The 21,711-nt window shown below is 51.4% G+C and overlaps 1 long non-coding RNA gene across 1 annotated transcript; it reads right to left on the bottom strand.

The window, feature by feature from the left end:
- Nucleotides 1-16,133: 16,133 nt before the first annotated feature.
- LOC131908764 (uncharacterized) lies at nt 16,134-18,467 on the bottom strand. The gene is made up of 3 exons (XR_009378661.1): nt 18,197-18,467; nt 17,569-17,622; nt 16,134-17,258 (listed from the first exon to the last, which is right to left on the bottom strand). It is a non-coding gene; the product is annotated as an uncharacterized LOC131908764 (long non-coding RNA).
- Between the last annotated feature and the right edge of the window lie 3,244 nt (nt 18,468-21,711).

Here is a 21,711-nt window from a genome sequence, read left to right as displayed (position 1 = left end):
GCATTTAGGGCCTCTCTGCTGGAGACAGTCTGCCCCCCGCTGCAGCACTTGGGTGTGCAATGGCAGGTGCAGTTGCTGCCTGCAGGGGCTGTGTGCATCTGTTTGAGGGAGACGGCATCATACAGCCTTCCTTTCCACCCGGTCTCAGCCAGCCCAGCCTGGCCCGGCTCATGGGTGGCTCATCGGTTGGTCTTCCTAAACGTGCTGTGGGCATTTACCAAGTGCTGGAGGCCGGCCTTGGCCGCACTGTCCACTTGGGCCAGAAGAGGGCAGCGTTCCCCTGCCAGGGAGAGGTACTAAAAGGCTGTGCATGGGAGTGGTGGGGGTGGGGAGCTGTTCCAAGGTCCACTCGTTTCTCGGGATGGAATGGCTTTGCTGGGTCTCCCACGAGTGGGAGAGGACACAGGTCTCCTGTCGGAGGCTGAGGGTCTCAGAGAATAATGGCAAAATTGAGTCTCCGTGTGTCCCTTCTTCAGGCCAGTCAACAAATGTGCAAATAAGAACAAGAAAACCAGGGCTGGGGAAAGATCCGTAGGAAGATCCTGGCTCATGATTGTGAGGACCTGGGTTTGATCCCCAGCACCCGCACGGAACCCGGGACACCAAGGCTTATACCTCCAACCTTGGCTCTGGAGGTGTGGGGTAGAGACAAGAACATCGCAGGGTCTAACCTTCTGGGAAGTCTGCATTCAGTGAGAGACCCTGTCTCAAAAACAGCATGGAGCAAACCTGCTGGAAGGGCAGGTGGCCTCTGCATCAGCAACTCAGGACTTACAGTGGGATTTCACTCCTCCAGGCGGAAGCTCTGGGTTTGTGGGGACATTTGGAGGCAGCTGGCTCTCAGACACAACTGGTTGAAAGGGATTTCAGGCCAGGAGCGTGGCTGAGCAAGGCAGACTCTCCAAGCCTTAGTTTCCCCATCTGCAAAACAGGTATAGCCAAAACAGCAACTCGAGAGTCTGATGATGGGTAGAGATGCCTCAGGCTCCCTGCTGAGACTGAAGTCCTCGGCATGGACCACTTTTGTTTCCAGGGTGCCATTAAACCCAGCACCCCAGAACACTGTGGCAACATCCCAAATAATGTCATCCATTGGGCTTTTTCTTCAAATGAGACTCGTGGAGCTTGTTTTCTGAAAGCAGAAGAACCCTTGGTTCCCTGCTTGCCCGCCCTCGGCTTGAGAAAGTGCTGGTCAGTCATTTGTTCACAACCGACCAAGTCAGTTTCTCGGGGCTCAGCCCTTTCTGTCACTGATCTGCTTATGAATGCATAGCCATGGTACAGCTTACAGACAGGTCCTGGGGCTCCATTCATTCTGCCCGCCCAGTGCCTTGTTAGAGAAGTGGGGACCCAGGAGGTCACTGCCGAGCTCCAAGGGAGAGAGAAAAGAGAGACTCCTCTGCCCCATCCACCCTTGGAATCCAGATCTTGTCACATTTGAGGATTTCTGAGTTTCCATTATAGATGGAGGAAGGGCCAAGGTCATTTGTCCATTGGGACTGCAGATTCCTAAGCACCCCCCCACACACACACACACACACTCTCAGGGGTTCCTGGTCCCAGTCTCTTGCCTAGACAGTGGTCACTCTTGGGGCTCACCTTTCCAAACAGACTCCACTATGTTTGTGCAAGACACTTGGAATCCTGAAAAGTCCAGGAAAAGCTGCGACCCAACCTGTGCCTGCAGCCTACTTCTCTGGTTCTGGTTTCCAAAGACACATGCCCCTCCAAGGACCTCATGAAGAAGATGTCACTATGCCTGAACAAGGAGACTACCTGGGCAGGGAATGCCAGCCCTGCTCAGCGTGACCCCATTTGTAAGGACCTGTGGGTGATTTCCTGAAGCCTTAGCTGACGTTTCTTCAAACCCTGAAAACCAGAGGAACGGACCTGGAGCTCAAGCTGAAAGGTCCTGTTTCTGGACGTTTCCCTGTAAGCACCATTCCCCAAGTGCAATCCGCCCTCAGCCGTGCCCAGCAGTGGCACGGGCACAGAGCCCTTGGCACACTCGAAGTCGTATTTCCAGCCTTGAAAGAGTTGGCCTTCTCAGCCCACTGAGCCCGTGGGAGCATTCTGAAAAGAAAGCCAATGTCTCATGTATTTGCCATCATTAGTACTATTATTCCCATTTTATCCTCAGCCGACGGGAGCTGGGGAGGCCCAGGCTGGCTCCAGGGCGGTGCTGTCTGTGTGGCCCACAGAGGCTGGGCATGGGGACAGACCCAGGCTTCCAGGGACCATGTTCCCATGGCTTTATTTCCTCAGTAGTGGTGGGGTTCACTTCTGCTGAAACCAGGGCTGCCCTCAAAGGTGGAGAGGCAAACGCTTGGAAGGAGGGCGGCATGGATGGTGATAAGAGGTCAGTATTTCAATTTACCTGTGTCCCGGGGAGGGCTAGCCCCTGGGCAGCAGTGTGAGGGGCAGTGAAGGGTTAAGAGTTCCGGAAGGAGAAGCCCTCACTGGAGCGTTAGATGCAGCAGTATGCAGTGTGCCCCCAGAACACACAGCCAGGGACTCAGCACTGAGGCCAGGATGCAGGATACCAGCCAGTTTGATGATGAGTGGAGAATGGCAAGCCCAGAAGGTGAAGGAAGGGTCTTGGGGATGAAGCGGTGGCAGGTGACCAGACCTCCCAGAAAAGTCCACCCATAATCCCCTTGGGACTGAACCACTGCAGACTTCAGCCTTCTGAGGACAGGTGCCTTTTTTTTTTTTTTTTTTTTCCTTTTCTATCCTCAGAGGCTTAGCGCTGAGCCCAGCCTGCAGCAGGCTCTCTTGAGCAGTGTGGAGTTGTCTGCAGACACCAGGCTTCCCTCAGTTCTGCATGGTGGCTATGACCCTCTAAAGTCTGGACAAGGAGCTCATCAGAATCATGGTTCCCTTGCTCTCACACCCCTTCCTCTCATCCCCAATACTGTAGTATGGCAGTGCTTGCTAAATGCTCCCGATGAACATGGCTGTACTAATTTGTCTCTCTCCAACCTGCTAAGTGTTGAGCAGAAAATTCATGTGTGCTCGTTCATCTAAGCTTCGACCTCCAGAGGGTGGGGAATGGGATAAACTACTTCACATGAGGCACATTTCTCCTGGAGACACCAGGTTGGCCCCACCTCCCCTCTACCTAACCTCCTGGGCCCTCTGAGAAGGGTAATCCAGTAGCAGGAGCTGTACACCTGGGGGCGTGGCTGGGAACCCACTCAGTGCATAGGGGCGTGGCTAGGAATCCACTCAGTGCACCCGGGGGCGTGGCTGGGAACCCACTCAGTTTTACGTTTCTTTGTGTTTCTTTGACGTCTGTGTGTTCCATCGTTATAGCCAAAAGAAGTTTGTAACCAGCACTGCTTGACTTTATTTGTGGAGGTGGATTTGAACCCTGGGCCTTGAAAGTGCCAGGCAAGGACTCTGCCACTGAACTAACCACATACTTAGCCCAACACAGCTTTTTTGAATAAACAAGAGATCAAGTTGGGGAGGGGGAAAGGTAGAGGTAGAATAAGTCAAGTTGGCTGGAAAGAGAATATAGAAAATGTATGCTGTAGGGGTCAGTGAGATGGCTCAACTGGTAAAGAGGCTTGCTGCCAGGCCTGAGGATCTGAGTTCAACCCCCAGGATGCACATGATGGAAGCAGAGAGGCAGCCCTCATATGTTCTCCTCTGACCTCCGTACACATGCTGTGGCATATGTGAGTCTCCTCCCAAATAAAAAGAAATAGAACATAAAAACAAAGTGAAAATCCAACTCCCCAAGTTAGCAAGGAGGGGTGCAAACAGATCCCTCAGACCCCCAGCCCTGGACAAGCTGCTGGTGGTGCTATAAGCTGTGCTGGGACCCCAGGCTATCTATGAATGCCATCATCCTAAAGAGTTAATTAGGGGGATGGACAAAGATATGTGTTTAAGGATATTCGCCAGATATTATATTATCAGGAAATGGATACAACTCAATGTCCAGACAGGGAACCCTGGACACCTGCAAGCCATTAAAAATCATGTATTAAATGTAATTCCCTGGAAAATGCAGAGACCAAGACAGACTGACTGACTGGAAATGTGGGTGACTTTTATTTCCTCCCTGTATGATCCGTCTCTAATTTCCTTTAATGAAAGAATTTACTTAGTAATCAGAAAATAAAAACACCAGTTGTTTTATTTTTAAAGTAATGCCGCAGGGCGTGTGGTTTTAGCGTTAACATTTATTTATGCAGAATTTATTTAAGAAAGCACGGACCAATCCTGGTGGCTGGTGGCCGTAGGCCTTTGGCAAATTGTTCTCTATTCTGGACTCTTGGTTTCATCATCAACAGACTATAAAGCTTCCCTAAGTGTTTTGAATGTGTCTGTGTCTGTGTGTATGTCTGTGTGTCTGTGTGCATGTGTAACGTGATCCAGCCAGGCCCCCTAAGAGCCTGAGCTTGGTGCTGGCTTAGACGCTGGCACAGATGTCCATGCTCCCATGGTCGCTGCAGCTGCTGCATGGGAGAAGACACAGAGGCTTGAGTCCAGGCTTAAGTCACAAGGCCATGTACATCCCAATCGGGGCCAGGGGTTTGGGGGTGGGCTGAGCTGGCCCAAGGGTAGCTCACGGTGTAATAACTGCAAAGAGCTTTTACCGAGGACTGAAGGAAAGGCGCCCAGAAGCAGCAGGCTTTAAGGAGAGAAAACAGAACAAGGCCTGCAAGGTGGGAGGAAAGAGATGGTGCCAGATGCCTCTGCCTTGAGCTGCTCACACTGCTCTATCAGGCCCCGTCATGGCACAGAACAAGCTTCATTCCTGGCGCCCACCCATCCTGCCTCTGCTCCTGGCTATCCCCACTACTGTGCTGATGGTACCATGGGCAAGTGCTGGGAAAGGTGGGCCAGGCGCTCCCAGCTGTGAAGCCCTGGGCCTGAGAGCAGGGCTGGATCAGTTGGGCTGGGCTGGGGTTGCTCTGGGACTGGTTAGGAGCTGTGTACAATGGAAGCTTCGAGCAACCCGAAGTTCCAGGGATAGATGGGCACTAAGACAGACACAGTGGCCCAGGAAGCCACTGACAACCCTTGGAATCCTTCTGATAGAAATCATAAATACAACCTGAGGAGGTCAGTGGAGAGAGACAGAGAGGGGCGGGGAGGGTGTCTGCAGGGGTGTGGACACAATACCCTGATGCTGCTCATGCTCTATGCCTAGCACCCTGCTGGTCTCCTCAAGGTCCCCAATATTCACCCCTTTATTACCTGTCTCTCATCAAACCTGGAGATTATTCATTTGTAGACTGGCTGGTCAGGAGGCTCCAGGGACCCCCCTGTCTCGGTCTCCCCAGAGCTAAGATTATAGGCAGGGTTGGTGTTGTTAGAAGATTGAGGGATAGGGCCTCACATAGCCCTGGCTGGCCTTGAGCTCACCATGTAACTTAGGTTGACCTTGAACTCCAGATCCTTCTGCCAGTACTCCCCTAGTTTGTATGGTGTTGGGCAAGGACTCTACCCACTGAGCCACACCTCCAGCTCCAGGGAAAATATTCTTACACATGCATACACGCGCTAGTAGACCATCAGAAGACCCATTGTATGGATAAGGAGACTGAGGCCCGAGGAGACCATGGAATCACAGTGCCAGCAAACCCCCAGACTGCTTTGGTTCAAAGATCAATCATTCAGGCTTTATATTGAGTTGCCTATTCACACCAGAGGTGAGTCCAGGGGCTGCAGTCTAGTGAGTCTAGTGAGTAGATTGTAGAGCATGATCCATGGAAGCACCACAAGGAAGAAGACGTCACATCTGGGGCACTTTGATATTTCCCTTCATCCATTTTCTATATCATTAGCTTCTCTCTCTCTCTCTCTCTCTCTCTCTCTCTCTCTCTCTCTCTCTCTCTCTCTCTTTGGTCAAAACAGCTTCTATAATTAAAAAAATAAGGAAGGAGCAAAGCAGGTGAGTGGGAGAAGGCCTTTAAATATTTCTCAGCTTTGAAAAAGGCAGGATAGCAGCCTGATCCGCTGGGACTTCAGCAAACAGTCTTCTTGCTGGTACAGGAAGAGGGACCCAGAATACTGCCTTTACTTATATACAAGTATTCTCCAAGCCCTCCTTGGCTGGGTGATGGGGTTGGACACAGGCCTGGGGTGGTCCCTGGGCTGTTTCTGGAACAACGTTAGGCAGTTAGTTGCCTGTAGGAAACTAAAGTGTGTGTGTGTGTGTGTGTGTGTGTGTGTGTGTGTGTGTGTGTGTGTGTAGGGGTGCCCTAGCAGGTGAACGACTCTGATCCCGCCTGCATCCTTTCCCAAGCGCCTGAGCCCCAAAGCCCCAGAGTCCCAGAGAAGATTCCTCTCCTTTCTCTGCCTTGTGGCCATCTGCCCCTCGGGCTTACATGGGGTTAATGGAGCATAAATGTTTTTGTGAGTGAGCAGAGAACCCATGGCTCTTCCCTGGCCACAGCTTGGCCCAGATCCCAGGCATAGGAGGACCTGAACCCTAAATCTAGTCCCTGTTCCTCCCCTGAAAGCCCAAGTTCCCACCTGGTCCGGGAACTCCAGGGGCACCAAAGACAGTTTTTCTCCAAGCCAAGTTGCCCTGGGAGATTGCACACTTGCTAATCAATGCAAGAGGAAGACAGAGACTACTGGCTGGCTGAGGAGCGGGCTCCCTATCCACCCCCTGCGCAGTACCCCATTTAGCAGTCATCCCTAAGCCAGCATTTGTAAAAGCCGCTTGTTCGGGCCTGACCTTCCCCCTTTATGTAAAGTGATATTGCACGCTTGGCCGACCTCAGCAAGCGGCTGACATATGTCGTCAGCTGGGCGCTGCCGCCCCTCTATTAAGATGGTTCTGGAAGCATATGTGGGAATAGTCCTGCCCTGGAGACTGGAGGGAAGGAGCAGGAACGCAGGCAATTAGGGCAGCCTGCCCCAGTGCCAGGAATGCGTGAGGAAACTCAGGGCCGCATCTGACCGGCATGGAAACAATTAGGGTCAGCAAATAAGCATGGAAAAAGAAACTCTAAAACATGGGAACTCCGCCCCCACTCCTGCTGGGGGTGGGAGCTGCATCTGCCCCGCCCCCACCCCTGCCGCTGGGTAATAACTTCCCTCCGCAATTTCCTGGAGGAAGTTGTCCCGGTGATCGGCTGTGATAAAGTGATCCAGGTGAGCCTTAGCTTCCAGTCTGAAGCCTTTTTCCTTCCCAGGCCAATCTCGTGATTAACGGGGGTCAGCCACTTCAGACAGAGCCTCCCCTGGGTGTGCCCTTCCGGAACAGAAATCCATCCTGAGAGCTTCTCCTTTCTCCAGGATGTAGTGGCGTAGTGTAAGGGGTCCTGAGATGGAGATGCCCTGAAAGTGTGGTCCTCCTCAAAGGTGAGACGTGCAGCTTTCTGGCTCCTGTCACCCTGCTGGTCACACTGGAACGAGAATCCTCTCCCCTTTCAAAGCACCTTCTAGAAACTCATGACCTGCACCATCCCAAGAGTAGCCGCGGGCCACTGGGGCTCCGCGGAGCTCGGATTAGCAAATCGGAAGGTGGATTGCCAAAACTTTCAACAGTGACCCGTTTACATTTAAGAAAAGGGTCCGTGAGCCAGATGCTGGTTGACAATACTTGGGACAACTTGAGGGTGGGAATCTGAGATTTTTGACTGTGAGTTTTATGAAACTCAAAGACCAACTTGTCTGCCTATGCTGAGATATGCAGAGGTTTAGTTAGAGCAAAACGTCCAACACCCATGGATGATTTTTAACTCTGTTAGAGTGTCAAAATGCTAACACTCAGGACAGGCACACAGAGCTAAGGCAATCACACTGGTAAAGCCAAAGACACCTGACTTTGTTACCCAGCAGCAAGCATAGGCTTAACACCACAGACTTACATGCTTACAAACGGCAAAAGGTGGGGGCTGGGGAGACCGCTCATTCATTAAGAACACTTGCTGCTCTTGGGGAAGACTGGAGTCTGGGTCCATGCCCCCACAGCAGGGGGCTCACAACCACCTGTAATTCTAGTTCCAGGGGATCCCATGCTCTCTGTATGCACATATGTATACACACAAATCATAAATAAATCTTAGTTTTAAGTGTCCAAGATGGCAAATTTGACATTACACATTTTTATTTTGTCCTCTTGTCTGTGTGTGTGTGTGATGTGATATGTGTGTGGTGTGTGGTCTGTGTATGTGTGATGTATGGTGTCTGTGTGGTATGTGCACGTATGTGTGATGTGTGCCTATGTGTGTGTGGTGTGTGTGTATGTGTGATGTATGGTGTGTATCTGTGTGATGTGGTGTGTGTGTGTGTGTGTGTGTGTGTGTGTGTGTTATATGTGTGTGGTGTGTGGTGAGTGTGTGTGTTTGGTTGGTGAGTGTGTGTGTGTGGTAAATGTGTATGTGTGTATATGGTGTTGACATTACTTTTTTTTTTTTTTTTTTTTTTTTTGAGACAGGGTTTCTCTGTGTAACAGGCCTGACTGTCCTGGATCTCACTCTATAACCCAGACTGGCCTCGAACTCAAAGAGATACGCCTGCCTCTGCCTCCCAAGTGCTGGGATTAAAGGCATGTACCACCACCACCTGGCAACATTACATATTTTTATTTAATTCTCTTGTGTGCTCTGTGTGTGTGTGTGTGTGTATTCCACACACTTTGAAAATGGAGATCAGAGGACAAGGTCAGTTCCTTCTCTCCACCTTGTCAGGGAAGGGTCTTTCTTACTGTTTCTCTTGTGCTCTGTACCCCAGGCTAGCCTGAGAGCAGCATGGCGACTTCTTGTGTCTCTGCCTCCCATGTCACCAAGAGTGCTGGGATTACAGATGATCTGACTTTTTTGATGGGTTTCAGGGGTTGAACCTGAAACATCCTGTTTGTATGGCAAGCCATCTTGCCACTCCCATTACGGATCTTAGTATTCATTGATTGGTTAGCTGATTGGTTGTGTGAGGGGAGAAGTTGGCTCTCTCCCTCCACCATATGGGTCCCGGAGAACAAACTCAGGTCGTCAGACCTGGCCGCAAGCATCTCCACTGTCCGAGCCCAGCACCTGTATCCTTTTACTCTTGATGACTCTGATCAGAAGATGAAAACTTACGTCTGTTAAGTTTTCTTCTATTGGACAGAACCAAGCTAGACTCTACTCAAAAGTCCATGGTCTGCTTTGGTTCATGTAGCAATGATGTCCAACCTTTTATCATTGTGGTGTGACATCGTCATCTACAAATGCCTTATTCACAGGTGCCCTGGAACACACACGGCCTGTTCATATTGGGCTGGACATATCTGAGAGAGGAAGAGCATTGACAGTGGTCCCTCCCCTGCTGGGGTCCCCCACCGTTAAGACAGGTGCTTTTTAACATGGGCATGTGTGTACCTGATTGTCTATATGTGTACCATGCAGCATGCAGGTACCTGTGGAGGATAGGAAAGGGGGCTGGAACCACAGCCACTGAGCAATCTCTCCAGCCCCTGAAAGGCAAGATCTAAGGAAATTCTGTGGGCCAGAGCCTGAGGACTGGGGGCAGGGATGTGCTTGGGAGTTCCCAGTTCTGCTCCTGGGAGGAGGCTGATGAGCAAAGTCACCTAGCTTGGCTGAGGCATGGCTGCAGACACTATCCTCAGAGTTGACCAAACAGACTCTACCGTAGGAGTCCAGCCTGTGGAAGGGTTCTCTCTGCACCCTCTACCCTCAGCAAAGATATCCAGTGAGGTGTCCCAGTGCCTGTCCTCAGAACTTTCTAGGGCTCTCTGAAGGCTGCAGGAGGCAGAACAGCTGTTCAGAGCTGTTTGAGCCTCCAGCCCACCCCTGCCCCTTGCCGTTTCTGCCTGAGACCTTGACAAGCCCCTGGAGGGCAAGAGTGGTAGCCAGAGATAGCCTCCACTAGTCCATTTCTTCCTGTCTCTTCTGAACTCCAGATGCTCAGATACCCACAGCTTTTGTGGTTGGAGGGGGCCCCAGGCGGAGCTCACGTGCATAAGGCTGGCACTGCTGGACTCTGCATGGCCCAAGGTGAAACCTGGCCCATGGTGACTCTAACATGCTGTGACATCTGTCAGCCCTTCTCCAGTCAGCACACTGATGGCTCAGGGTGGAAGATCGGCCACTGGTGCTGGAAAAGGAAGAGGCCTTGGGCACATGACTTGCCTGATTTCGTTATCAGTCCGTGTTACTCCCCGATCTGCATGGAGCTCCCACTGTGTGCCAAGTTTGGGACTAACCTGGTGACAAGCAGCCATCCCTGCCTGCCACCCAGGGGTTTACACCAGCCTCTTAGTGGGGGATAGTGAGCAGAAAAATGTGATGAAGACCATTTCAGTTTGTCACAAATAAGGAAATGAGCCTCATGGTGTCACACAGCCAGTCCTGGGCCAGACCAGCTGTGAGTAGAAGGTCTTCCCAAGGTCCTGGAAGTGGTAGGCTTAAAACTGGAGCTGAAGGTTGGGGTCAGCAGCAGCTGGGGCAGAGGTTTGGTGCTACTCGGCCCCGGGAGATAGTATCAAGACTGATGAAGGATGCTCTGTACAATTGTAGGTACTCCCAACAAGCTCTGGCTTGAAAGGCAGGGTATGCAGCCAAGTCCGCACTCTGCCCAGGACTGCCCTGTTCCTAAAGTTTTTTCCTTCTTTCCTTCCTTCCTTCCTTCCTTCCTTCCTTCCTTCCTTCCTTCCTTCCTTCTTTTGTTCGTTTGTTTTTTGGAAAAAGGGTCTCTCTGTGTAGCCCTGGCTGTCCTGAAACTCACTCGGTAGACTAGGCTGGCCTCAAACTCACAGAAATCCACTTGCCTCTGCCTCCTGAGTGCTGGGATTAAAGTTGTGCATCACCACCACCTGGCTAGGTTTTGGGTTTTTTTTTTTTTCTCCTAATACCTTATCACCTTTTAAATTTGTTTTGCCCTTTTCCATTTTTCATACATGTGCATGAATGAATTTGCTTTTGCATGTGTGGGGAGGCATGGGTGCACCCGCATGTGTGTACATTGGCATCTGGAGGCCTGTGGTTGATATCAAGAATTATCCTCAATCATTCTTATACCTTATTTACCAAGGCTCGTTGGTGTGGCCATCTCCTGCCTCTGCCTTTCCAGGCTGGCATTACAGGCGGGCTGCTGTGACTATCCAGCACTTACGTGGGTTTCTTAGATTCTGAACTCTGATCCTCGCATGTGCAGGGCGCACCACTGGGCCATCTCCCCAGTCTGTCTCACCAGTTTAATATACTTCTCCATAGTCCCTGGCTCGCAGCTGCCTTTGTCTGTCTGAGTACAGAGGACAGAAATCAATGATAGATGATGGAGGTACCCCAAGAGTGCTAACCACCTGCACAGATAGGCTGCGGGCAGGGATCTGCACCGGGAGGCACCGGAGCATAGACACAGTGGGGACACTGTGACTCAGGCCTGCAGTGCCATCATTTCCGCTCCTGTGGAGAACGACGGTGCCCCTTACAGGGAGGAGCAGGGAGTGGCCTTGACTGACAATTGCTGTGCAGGGCAGTGGCCGCTACGCCAGCTTGTTCACAACACCTGTCATCACGTGCTGTCAGCACAGCTCTGCTGCAGCCTAATTTATGCCTAGGGTGTCACACGTCCACACAGACTGCGTTTAAACCATCACAAGACGGTTGTTGACGAGCACTGTCTCTTTGACAGGTATTCTGTCGGGGAGGATCCCCGGATACCTTTAGTCTCGGGACACTGGCAACCCAGCAGCCGGGCCCAAGAGGGGTGGGGAAAGAGGCCAAGCCACTTTTGGTTGTGATGCCTGCCTTGTAGGGCTCCTGGCCACTGTGAAATTTGCAGGAAGTCAATGGCAGCTGTGGGCTCTCCTCAAAGCTTCCAGAGCATCTGCCTAACTTCTCCTCGATGTGAGTATGAACTTCCATCCTGGGCTCAGGGCTAGATTCTCACTTCCTCTCAGCCTCACGTGTGGCTGTAAATAAGCCCATGCCAGAGACATCAGCACATAATTGATTTTTTTTTTTTTTTTGAAAAATGCCAGCCGATAGGCGTGCGCATTACCTGTGACAGGCTGTCTGTGCTCACATCTGAGATGTAACTAGGAAGACTGTCCAGTCATCTGCAGAAGTGAAGGGAATGGGAGGATTGGAATATCACAGGATACTAAACAAAGCTTGAACCATGTTTGAAGTGTTTCCTTTTTTTGCAAGGACCAATTTCTTGTTTGGTGTGAGATCTATTTGTTCAACATCAAAATCAAGGGACACGTGAGCTAACAAGCAGACAGGGCCTAAATGGTGTGCAGGACCCTTAAACAAGGCAATCAGCTGAGTTTGCCCAAAGCATCTGAGTCCACACAGTCAGGTCCCAAGGCTGATCTAACAAATTGTTAGATATTTTGGAGGGTTTTTTGTTTTGTTTTGTTTGTGGTTTTTTTGCTTGTTTGTTTGTTTGTTATTTTAAGACAAGATTTCTCTGTGTAGCCCTGGCTGTCCTGGCACTCACTCTGTAGACCAGGCTGACCTTGAACTCGGAGATCCACCTGCTTCTTCCTCCCGAGTGCTGGGATTGAAGGTGTGCGCCACCACCGCCTGGCAATTTCAGAGTTCTTAACACACCACCAGGCAGGTGAAGCAGTGCACACCTTTAATCCCAGCACTCTAGAGGCAGAGGTAGGTAGATCTCTGTGAACTTGAGGCCAGCTTAGTCTACATAGCAGGTTTCAGGTTGTCCAGGGCTAACCAGTGAGACCCTATCTCAAAACAAAATAACATCAACAGAGCTCCAAATTACTATCATGCAGTTCTGGAAGGCTGAAGTATGCCTTCCTCCCCAGGGAAGGAAGCAAGGAGTCTGGGGCTGTGGGCTTTGTGAAAACCACAAAGGACCTTGCATTTTCTTATCTACCCGTGATCCTAGGGCGGTTGCCCTCCCTCCACTCCCAAGCTGGATCCTAAATATGTTGGCCAAGTTCATGTTTAGAAAACATCGCATGTCAACACTCAGAAGCTTTTCAGTGTTTCCCCCCGCCCCCCTTGTTCTCCTACAGAGATGTTTTAATCACATATCACAAGACAGTGACTGTAGCAACACTCCTCTTGAGCAAGGCCCTTCTCTGTGCCAAGGAGTGTGACTCTGGCCCTTTTGGGGTGCTGTCCGCTACCCCAAGGACCTTACTGCATGTGTATCATGTCCCTAGTTGGCAGCAAGGAAGCTTGAAGTCGGAAAACACACATTCACAGCTGGAGTGTGCCGGTGAGACTTGAACCCAGACCCACCTAGGGACCCACCCGAGGGCTTTCCTTATGTAGTGTTGAGACTAGATGCCCTTGACGTGGACTAGGGAGCCCCATGTGCAATGCTCACCAGAGTTTGGTCTTATAGAGAGGAAGCAGGAGAAAAAGCATGAGGATGGAAACGGAATGGGAAGCTCAGACTGCCCTTGCCTGTGTGCCTGCCTTTTCTGTCTCTCTGACAGTTGTGACCTGCTTCAGAGTTTGAGTTCTAATTACACATGGCCCGTCCCACTGTGGACAGGTGGCAGCACCGGAGCCACAAGCATCAGGAAAGAAAATCAGCCAGGTGCTAAGGTAAGCAAATGTCCAGCTGTGACATCAGGGAATGCTCCGAACTGCCAGGTTTCAGTGCTGGGCCCCAGAACCTTCACGCCCTAGAGCGAGCGGCCGGCCTCTTCTGGTGGTGGTGGACAGGAGGTGGGTCTCATCTCTGCGCCAGGGCCCCTCCACCAGGGTGAAGGGATGGATCTGCCTCCAGAGACAGGGAGACCAGCTGTGGCATCAGCTCCTAAAGACCCAGCAGCAAGGCCGAGTTGGAAGCAAATCTCTGTCCCTGCCGTGGGGAGACTGGCTACTTCCTGTCACTTCCAGCATCGCAACAGGAAATACTCAGAACCTTTGGGGATCTCTTCCAAGAGAAGGGGAAATGTGGAAAAGCACTCAGGAGGCAGAAGGTAGAGGACCAGGAGTTCAAGGCCATCCCTTAGCTATATAGTGCCAAGAGGCCATGGTGGGTGAGCTGCAGTCACTGTCTAGTACATGGTGAGTGTGTCCAGCTGTCTAAAGGAGAACCTGAACATCCGCGCTGTGGGGTTGCAATGGCCTTGTCTGTGTGTTTTATCACACTCTCCCTGCTCCCCCTCCTCCTCTCTCTCCTCTTTCTTCCTTTCTCCCTCCTCTCCCTTCTCTTCCTCCTCCTCCCCACTTCTTTCAGCTCTGCCCCTGGCAGCCTGGCCTACTGCATTTGAATCCCAGAATGCACTTGGACTCTCCCTGACCCCTCTCTTGCCCTTGCCGGCCACACTTGCCTCCCAGCACTCCCTCCATGTGCTCTCCAGGGCATCTCTCCCATCTGCCCTTCCTCCATTTCTGTTGCTATATCCCTGGGCCTGGCTGGAGCCCAGGCTGTCTTCTGCATGAAAGAACATACTTCTGGTCTTTCTGTTTCTCATCTCTTCAATAAATCTGGTCAGGTTAGGCTGAAAAGCACCCGAGAGCCCCAAGTAGCAGTGGCTTTGACACAACACAGTGGCGTTCCCTCTTTGCAGAAGAAAGCAACCAAGGCTGACCGGGTAGCTCTGCGGTCACCGGGAGCCCCGTTCTCTTCCTTCTCCTTGCTTAGATGGGCTTTTTCACATCTTGGCCCGAAACAGTTGTTTGAACTCCAATCATTACACCTATGTTCCAGTTAGGAGGAAGAGCAGGACTAAAGATTCCAGACCATGGAACAAGCCCCTTGGGGTACAGCTCCTCTTTCAGGCCCCATTGACCGCTGTTCTTACAGGCCTCTCTCCCCAGGGCCCAGCAGCCCAGGCTCTTGCCCGCCCTGCCTACCCAGCTCCCTGCCTGAACTTCCATCCCTCTGATCCCATGACTGGCTCATCCATTCTCCCTTGTCAGAGGTCAGGGCACCATCCAGAGTCCTCCCCCACGGTCTCTGCCTCAGCCACCTCCTGTGCATGCCCTGTGTTGCCTCTGTGAGAGCTGAAGTCACTTTTTGCATTGGCTCTCTCCTCACTCACTTATGAAGGACCCAGAGGGCAGGGACCTCCTCTAATATGCTCATCAGCATTGTCCTGGGTGCCCAGGAGCACTTACAGCCTGAGGCAAGTGTTTGGTCAACATGGGTGGGGATGGAGAAGAAACCCCATGCTCCAGCACTCATATGAAAGGACCACCCATCACTCCAGCCCTGAGGTTGTGGTGGACTGCCAGTCTGAGAAGCTGACAAACCCCGGGGGCTGGGTCTGACCAGCCATGACCTTCTGTGACCCTAGACACAGGGTCAAGGCCAAGATGGGTCTGTGAAGGGAACTGCTGGCCAGAGTAGCTCCTTCTGGCCCTGTCTTTGGAGGAGATGCCTTTGTGCCAGGTATTAAGGTACTTGAAGGTCATCTAAGGACCTCATAACAAGTTGGTCCCCAAGGAGGAAGCTGCTTGTCTCCTGCACTGCAGGAAGATGGGCAGGAAGCTCACTGGGAAACCGAGGCAGAGGCGGAAACTGAGGGAGAAGGAAGAGGAGCTTGCCTGATGATGTCAGTAAACATCTGGGTCTGGCTGAGGCTGCAGCTCTCTGTCCCACTTCAGTCAATGTCTCTCTTTGTTTCCGTAAGCCAGCTTGCAATCAGCAGGACACGGAATATCATTTTCCCATTTCAGAGATGACTACAATATACCCAGGAAGACTAGAATTCATTCCCCAGTCCGTGTGACCCTGAACCGTAGATTCTTCGATGTGAGCCCCTTGTCCTGATGTTACCTTTAGAGGCCTAAGAACTTCATCCCTAGGGGATGGAGGGAGTTCAGGAAGAGAAGGGGAAGGTGGTACTGGAGAAGGAAGCCAGGGCTCCAGGCACGCTAGCTGGGCAAGCACTCTACCGAGCGACCGAGCAGCAGCCCCAGGCAGGAAGGCAACATTTATGACAGAAATGCCAAGTTTTCTCAGCCAGAGCCCTCTTCTGTAACGGACCATATCCTGAAGCTTAAATTTGCAGACAGATATGTGAACAGCATGCCCTTGGAGCCCAGACAAACCAGTGCCCGCCTGTCCACGGGCCTCCTAGCCGGATGATGAGTCCCAACCAGGAGGGGAAACTTGGTAATGATTTTGAAAATCCCCTCCGATGCCATTCTCTATCCACCTGAAATAGAATTTCACTTTTTTTTTTTTTGTAAAAAAAAGATAGATTCCAAACATTAGCAGAGACTTTTGAAAAATGCACATAAATATTTGTAATCGGTCCTGCTTGGGCTGAAGATAAACAGTCACAAACAATATTGTGACCGCAGTCCCCTCCCGCTAACAACTTCCTTAGAGAGGAAAGGTTGGGTTAATCAGAAGGAAATTGACTGCAGCTGTGGTGGACCGGGGGCTTGGGGGCAGTCTCCAGTTAGAGTCCCCGGTGTGGTGTCCGCTGCAGCGGAGACCCACTTAGGAAGGAGCGGCTCTCCAGGGACTCAGGGCGGCACTGCCAGGGCCTCTGAGCACGCTGGCCATGGCAGCTTTTTGACATCCTGGTCTAGATGCTAATCCGAGCATTTGCCTGTCTGGAAATGTCATTTGAAAAGGCCACTTATTGTTTTAATTTACACACCAACAAGCTTCCAAGTCTTTCCCTCTGCCACAGAAAGCAAGTTAGCTCCCAGATCAGTTCTGCTGTCAGCTCACCCAAGGCGAGCGCTTGGTGGGTACCCCGAGGGAGGTGAAGGGTTGTTGTGACAGGCTGCACACCAGGCTGGTCCTCCTCATTCTCACTGTCTAGGGACTGTCCGGGGGCTTTGCCTCAACCTCAACCCCAGGTTATAGGATTGACCTTAACCCCACCCCAGTGGTCCAGTCGGGGCTGTAGCTGAAGACCTCCAGGGTCAGGGTTAAATGGGGGTCATCGGTTCAGTCACTAAACAAGTACTTATGCGGGGTCCACACCGCTCTTGCGTGAGGGGGGACATCAAAGGCCTTCTGGTAGGAAGCATGCGTTCTAGTGGGAGGGAGGGCAGCGAGAGCATGCCCTAAGCGTGGGGGCGGAGTCGAGGCTAGGAATAAAATGAAGACGGCGGCCAGTTAGTGAGTTGGGTGGCGCCATCTCACTTTGCATCTATCAGTCAACGTTTCCTTAGAGCTTCAGAAAGCAGGGCTCGTTTTTTCAGGGATAAGAGACCCCTGTTGGTTCCCAGTTGAGATGAGACTCTGGAGCTAAGGTGACAGGTTCGAATCCATTCTTGCATTACCCACGATGCCTTGCTTTCTCAGCTACGCAGTTAGGATAGCAGCCAGGTCTATGCTGGGTTGTAAGGAGTGAAAAAAAAGCAGCAAGGAGGGAGCACTCCCTGCAAGACGCCAAGAGAGAGCAGTGCTGGATGTCAGCGGTTATCCTTAAGCTGTGGCTCAGTATCTGTGGGCAGCGGCCTGGGGAGCTGATGATGCTGTTGGCCTTCTTTGGGGCTGGGCCTCCTTGTGCCTTCTAAGTACTTGATGTCACAGCTAGCTAAATGTCATCCGTGCTAAAAGCTGACATCCTGCAGGCGTGACAGGCCTGTCACAGACCTCTGGTGAGGCTGGGCAGATTTTAACACGGGGGTTTTGGCCGCCAGGTTTCCCTCTCATGAACCATCCATCCCTACCCGCGTCACCACTTACCCTTTGAAGCCAAAACTCTGTCTCATGACGAAAATGCCCAACATGGTCCACCACCTGGTCACACATAAAGGAAGATGATTCAGCCACAGAAAACAGAACACTTGAGTTCCGCATCGTGGTCTTGGCACTCTTGAAAGAGTTACCATTCCTGAATAAAGAAATGGAAGCACAGAGAGGCCTAGCCACCAAACCGAGGCCACACAGCCAGGCCTGCAGAACTGACGGTCTCCTCCTAGTCTCCTTAGAGAGCCTCTCTGCCACCTGGAGCCACAGCTGCCCCTGGAAACTCTGAGGAAAACCGTTTGCTTTCCCCTCAATCTTCACATTTTCTTCTGCTGCAGAATAAATGCCTCCCCCCTTACCCCGAAGTTTAAAACACAGGGAAGAGCCACCTTGTGAACATGGTTGCTTAAGTGTGTGGGGCTTCTGGGTCAGCCTAGGCAACGCCCTGGGGAGGAACGGCGCTCGAACCCTTCCTGCAAGGCTTTTGCTTTGTTCTGTCTTGTTATTAAACCACAGCTCTGAGCATGTTCTGCTGAGCAAGCCTGTAACACAGGCTCTGGTGCCACTTTGTAGGGAACGGCGCTTCAGGAAGGACAGATGCTGACTGGTGACAGCAGCCACAGACCTTAAGATGCTGGCGTTGAATTCCGTAGAAAGGAGGTGAGCAGTGGGCACACAGGAGCCCTGGGCAACGTCCTGGACACCTTCGTTACGTTATCTTAATAATTCTTCACAAAAAGACTTACTCTGTAGGGACAGCAGCTGTTGCTTCCATTATTTAGAAGCCGAGACTCTGGGAACCCCAGAAAGTACCTCAAGTTTCTCTGGCTATGGGGAGGAGCTAGGTTTGGGCTGAGGTCTCTGGGATTCCAGAGCCAAAGCTGCTCTGCCCTGGAAGGCTCTGGAATGTTCTGGAACATTCTAGAAACAGAAAGACACAATTCAAGAATTTAACTGTGGTGACTTAACTGAGTTTCTGTTAACTGGAAAGAGAAACGATGAAGGAAAGTCGAAGCGCAGCTTTGCTGTCTGTTGTCAGTGTCCATTTGTGTGGCGGGGGGTCCCAGCCCTGTCAGCAGAGCCCTGTGGGTCAAATCCTGGCCTGAAACTGTCCCTGACCTCAGAGCAGAGGGTGTCTGTCAATGTGGACTGTGAGCATTGTTCAGAGAGAGGGCAGTAGCAGGAACAGAAGCCGTGGGCCAGGCTCACTGACGGGACCTCGTCTGCAGAGGAGACGCTGAGGCTGAGGTGGAGACACACCTTCCCAGCACCACCTTGACTTCCTGTTTGGAGACATGGTGTAGAGAAGAACCTTGTCGGCTCGTGTGGTGGGCAGATTCACAGCTCCAAAAGATGTCAGTGCCCTGGTGTTGAGAACCTATGACCATGGCCTTGAGCATGAGTCAGTCGTTATTCAAAGAAGGGGACAGGATCAGAGTTAGGAGCAGACATGTTTGGAGCTGCCCCTGCTGCCTGACAGGGGAATCAGGAGCCTCCAAAGAAGGGAAGCCAGGAAATGAGTGTCCCTAGGGTCCCAAAGGATGGCTGCCTACCAACGCCTAGAATTCTGTCTAGTGGGGTCCTGTGGAGCCCAGGTGACTCTGAGATTTTTCAGCTCCTATGTGGAGAACAGACTGTGCCTGTTCTTTGAGCCACAGACAGTGGCCATCGTTCAGAGCAGGGCAAAGTGACAACCTGGGCAGACCCTCACTTTGAGCAACAGAGCAGTTTCAGATCTGAGGGCTCAGCTCCTGGTGTAATTCCCGCCACAAATTCACCTCCATCCTGGGTGATGTGGTCAGACTGTGCTTGTGTATGTGTGTGGGGGGAGGGGATGCGGGGGCGATTGAGCATGTAGCTTATGCATGACATCTGTGTTTGATGGTTAGTGCCATATAAACCAGCCAGGAAGGTCAGAAGTCCAAGGTCAGCTGGTTGGAGGTGGCAAGTGTCTTGAATCCCAGCTCTCAGGAGGCAGAGGCATGGGGATCTCTGTGAGTTCGAGGCCAGCCTGGGCCTCAGAGCTAGTTTTGGGGCAGCCAGGGCTACATAAAGAAACTCTGCTCAAAACAAAAACAAAAACAAACAAACGAAAAACCCAAAAAACCCAAACAAACAAACAAAGAGTACACAGTGCCACCATGATGGGTCCTGGCCATAGCAGGGCTTGCGTCTGTCATAGATGCAAAATCATCTTTAGAGTTCTCAGGCTAGCCTGGACTACCTAGTGAGACCCTGGCTCTTTCTCCTCACCAACAGCAGCAAAAGCATGGAGTGTTCAGAGAAAATAGCAAGAGGAGATTTCTGGATTCACAACCAAGTTGGAGTGTTGTTTTGTTGGGGGTAGGAGGAGTGTGCATGTGTGCAAAGGTTAGAGGTCAAACTTCTCTGTTGTTCTTCAGCCGTCGCCTTCCTTGTGTTTTGAACTTTGTTTGTTTTATTTTGAGACAGGTTCTCTCTACACAGCCCTGGCTTCCTTGGTACTCACTATGTAGACCAGGCTGACCTCGAACTCATAGAGATCCACCTGCCTCTGCCTCCTGAGTGCTGGGATCAAAGATGTGAGTCTAGCAATCTTGCTTTCAGAATAGGGTCTTCTCATTGGCCTCTAGCCTGTCAAGTAGGCTAGGCTGGCTGATCAGTGAACCCCAGGGGTGCTCCTGATCATACTTCCTCAGCTTAGAGCTAACAGGTGCACATCATACTCATCCAGCTTTTCTGCATGGGTTCTGTGGACCTAATCCAGGTCCTCAAGCTCCCATGGCAAGCACATTACCAAGTGAGTTACATCCCTAGCTCCTGAGTTGTTTGTTTTTAATGAGAAAATTTTAGTCAGGGTTGGTGGAACATGCATTTAATACCAGCACTCGGGAGGCAGAGGCAGGCAGATCTGTGTGAGTTCAAGGCCAGCCTGGTCTACATAGTGAGTTCCAGGACAGCCAAGGCTACATAGTGAAACCCTGTCTCAAAGAGAGGGGGTGTGGGGGGGGAATTTGTTGGAGTATCACCACCTCATGTTGATTTAAAGAGAGCTGAGGGTTAAGTTTAAGCTTTCATTTTGGAAGGAGTCTGAGCAAAAGAGGAAGAAATGCTAGGCAGCCCCTACCCGTGGTGATTGGGACACAAGTCACTTGCTGACCTATGAACTCTTTGAAAACAAGATGGCAGGTCCAGAAAACACACCTAAAAGAATTCTAGACACCCAGGTTGGATACTTTGTCCTGGGCACACTTTGGAAACAAAGCCAGAAGGCATCTGCCCTTCACTCTGGCACCCTTGGAGTTAGACACATCCTGCCAGCCAGAACACGTCCATGAAACATTCACTGGATGAAAGAACAAATACCGCCCACTGCACATCTCCTTTTGGGGCACTGACCAGCTGTTGGGCCCCAGGATGGGAAGAAAAACCGTTTGAATAATCCTCAATTGGAAACTGACTCTGATTATGGCAAATGTCAGTTTCATCTTTCACTTTGATCCTAAGTCTGTTTTGGCAAGGGTTTGAGGGAACCAGCTTCTACAACATGTCTGGGCTTTTCTCGAGAACTTTAAAACAAGCCAATGAATCAGTTACATGCAAGGAGGAGAAGGCGCTTTGGGAACATCCTTCCTGCCCAGTTTCCCTGGTGGTAGAAGGAAAGGTTTAGGGCAGATACCCCATCCCTTTTCCTCTTTAATGTCTGTGATTGCTTGGCCCCATTGTCATCCGGACCAGATGTAAGATGGCCCAGGAGACACACCTCTGGACATGTCGGCGTAGACTTTTTGGACTGGGTTAAGTAAGGTTAAAGAGCCATCCTGAAAGTGGGTGGCACCACTCCATTGACTGAGGTCCTCAACCACATATAAAAGAGGAAGTAAGCTGAGTACCAGCATTGTCTCTCTCTGGTTCTTGACCGAGGATGCCATGTGACCAGTTGGCCTCAAGCTCCTGCCTCCGTGAGGTCCCCACCATGGTGGGCTGTACCCTTGACCTTCCAGCCAAACGGATCCTTCCTTAAGTTGCTTTTGTTGGGTCAGATCAGAGAACAGAAAAAAAAAAATGACTAATACGATGCCTACCGATAGATGCTCCAAGGGGCGGGGGGTGTTTTAGGAAAGGGAAAATCCTGGCTTCACATGATGCAGGTTCTTTTGG

Source organism: Peromyscus eremicus, chromosome 4 (assembly GCF_949786415.1).
Source record: "Peromyscus eremicus chromosome 4, PerEre_H2_v1, whole genome shotgun sequence".
In the NCBI taxonomy this organism is placed as follows: Eukaryota; Metazoa; Chordata; class Mammalia; order Rodentia; family Cricetidae; genus Peromyscus; species Peromyscus eremicus.
This window is presented reverse-complemented; position numbering and strand designations above follow the sequence as displayed.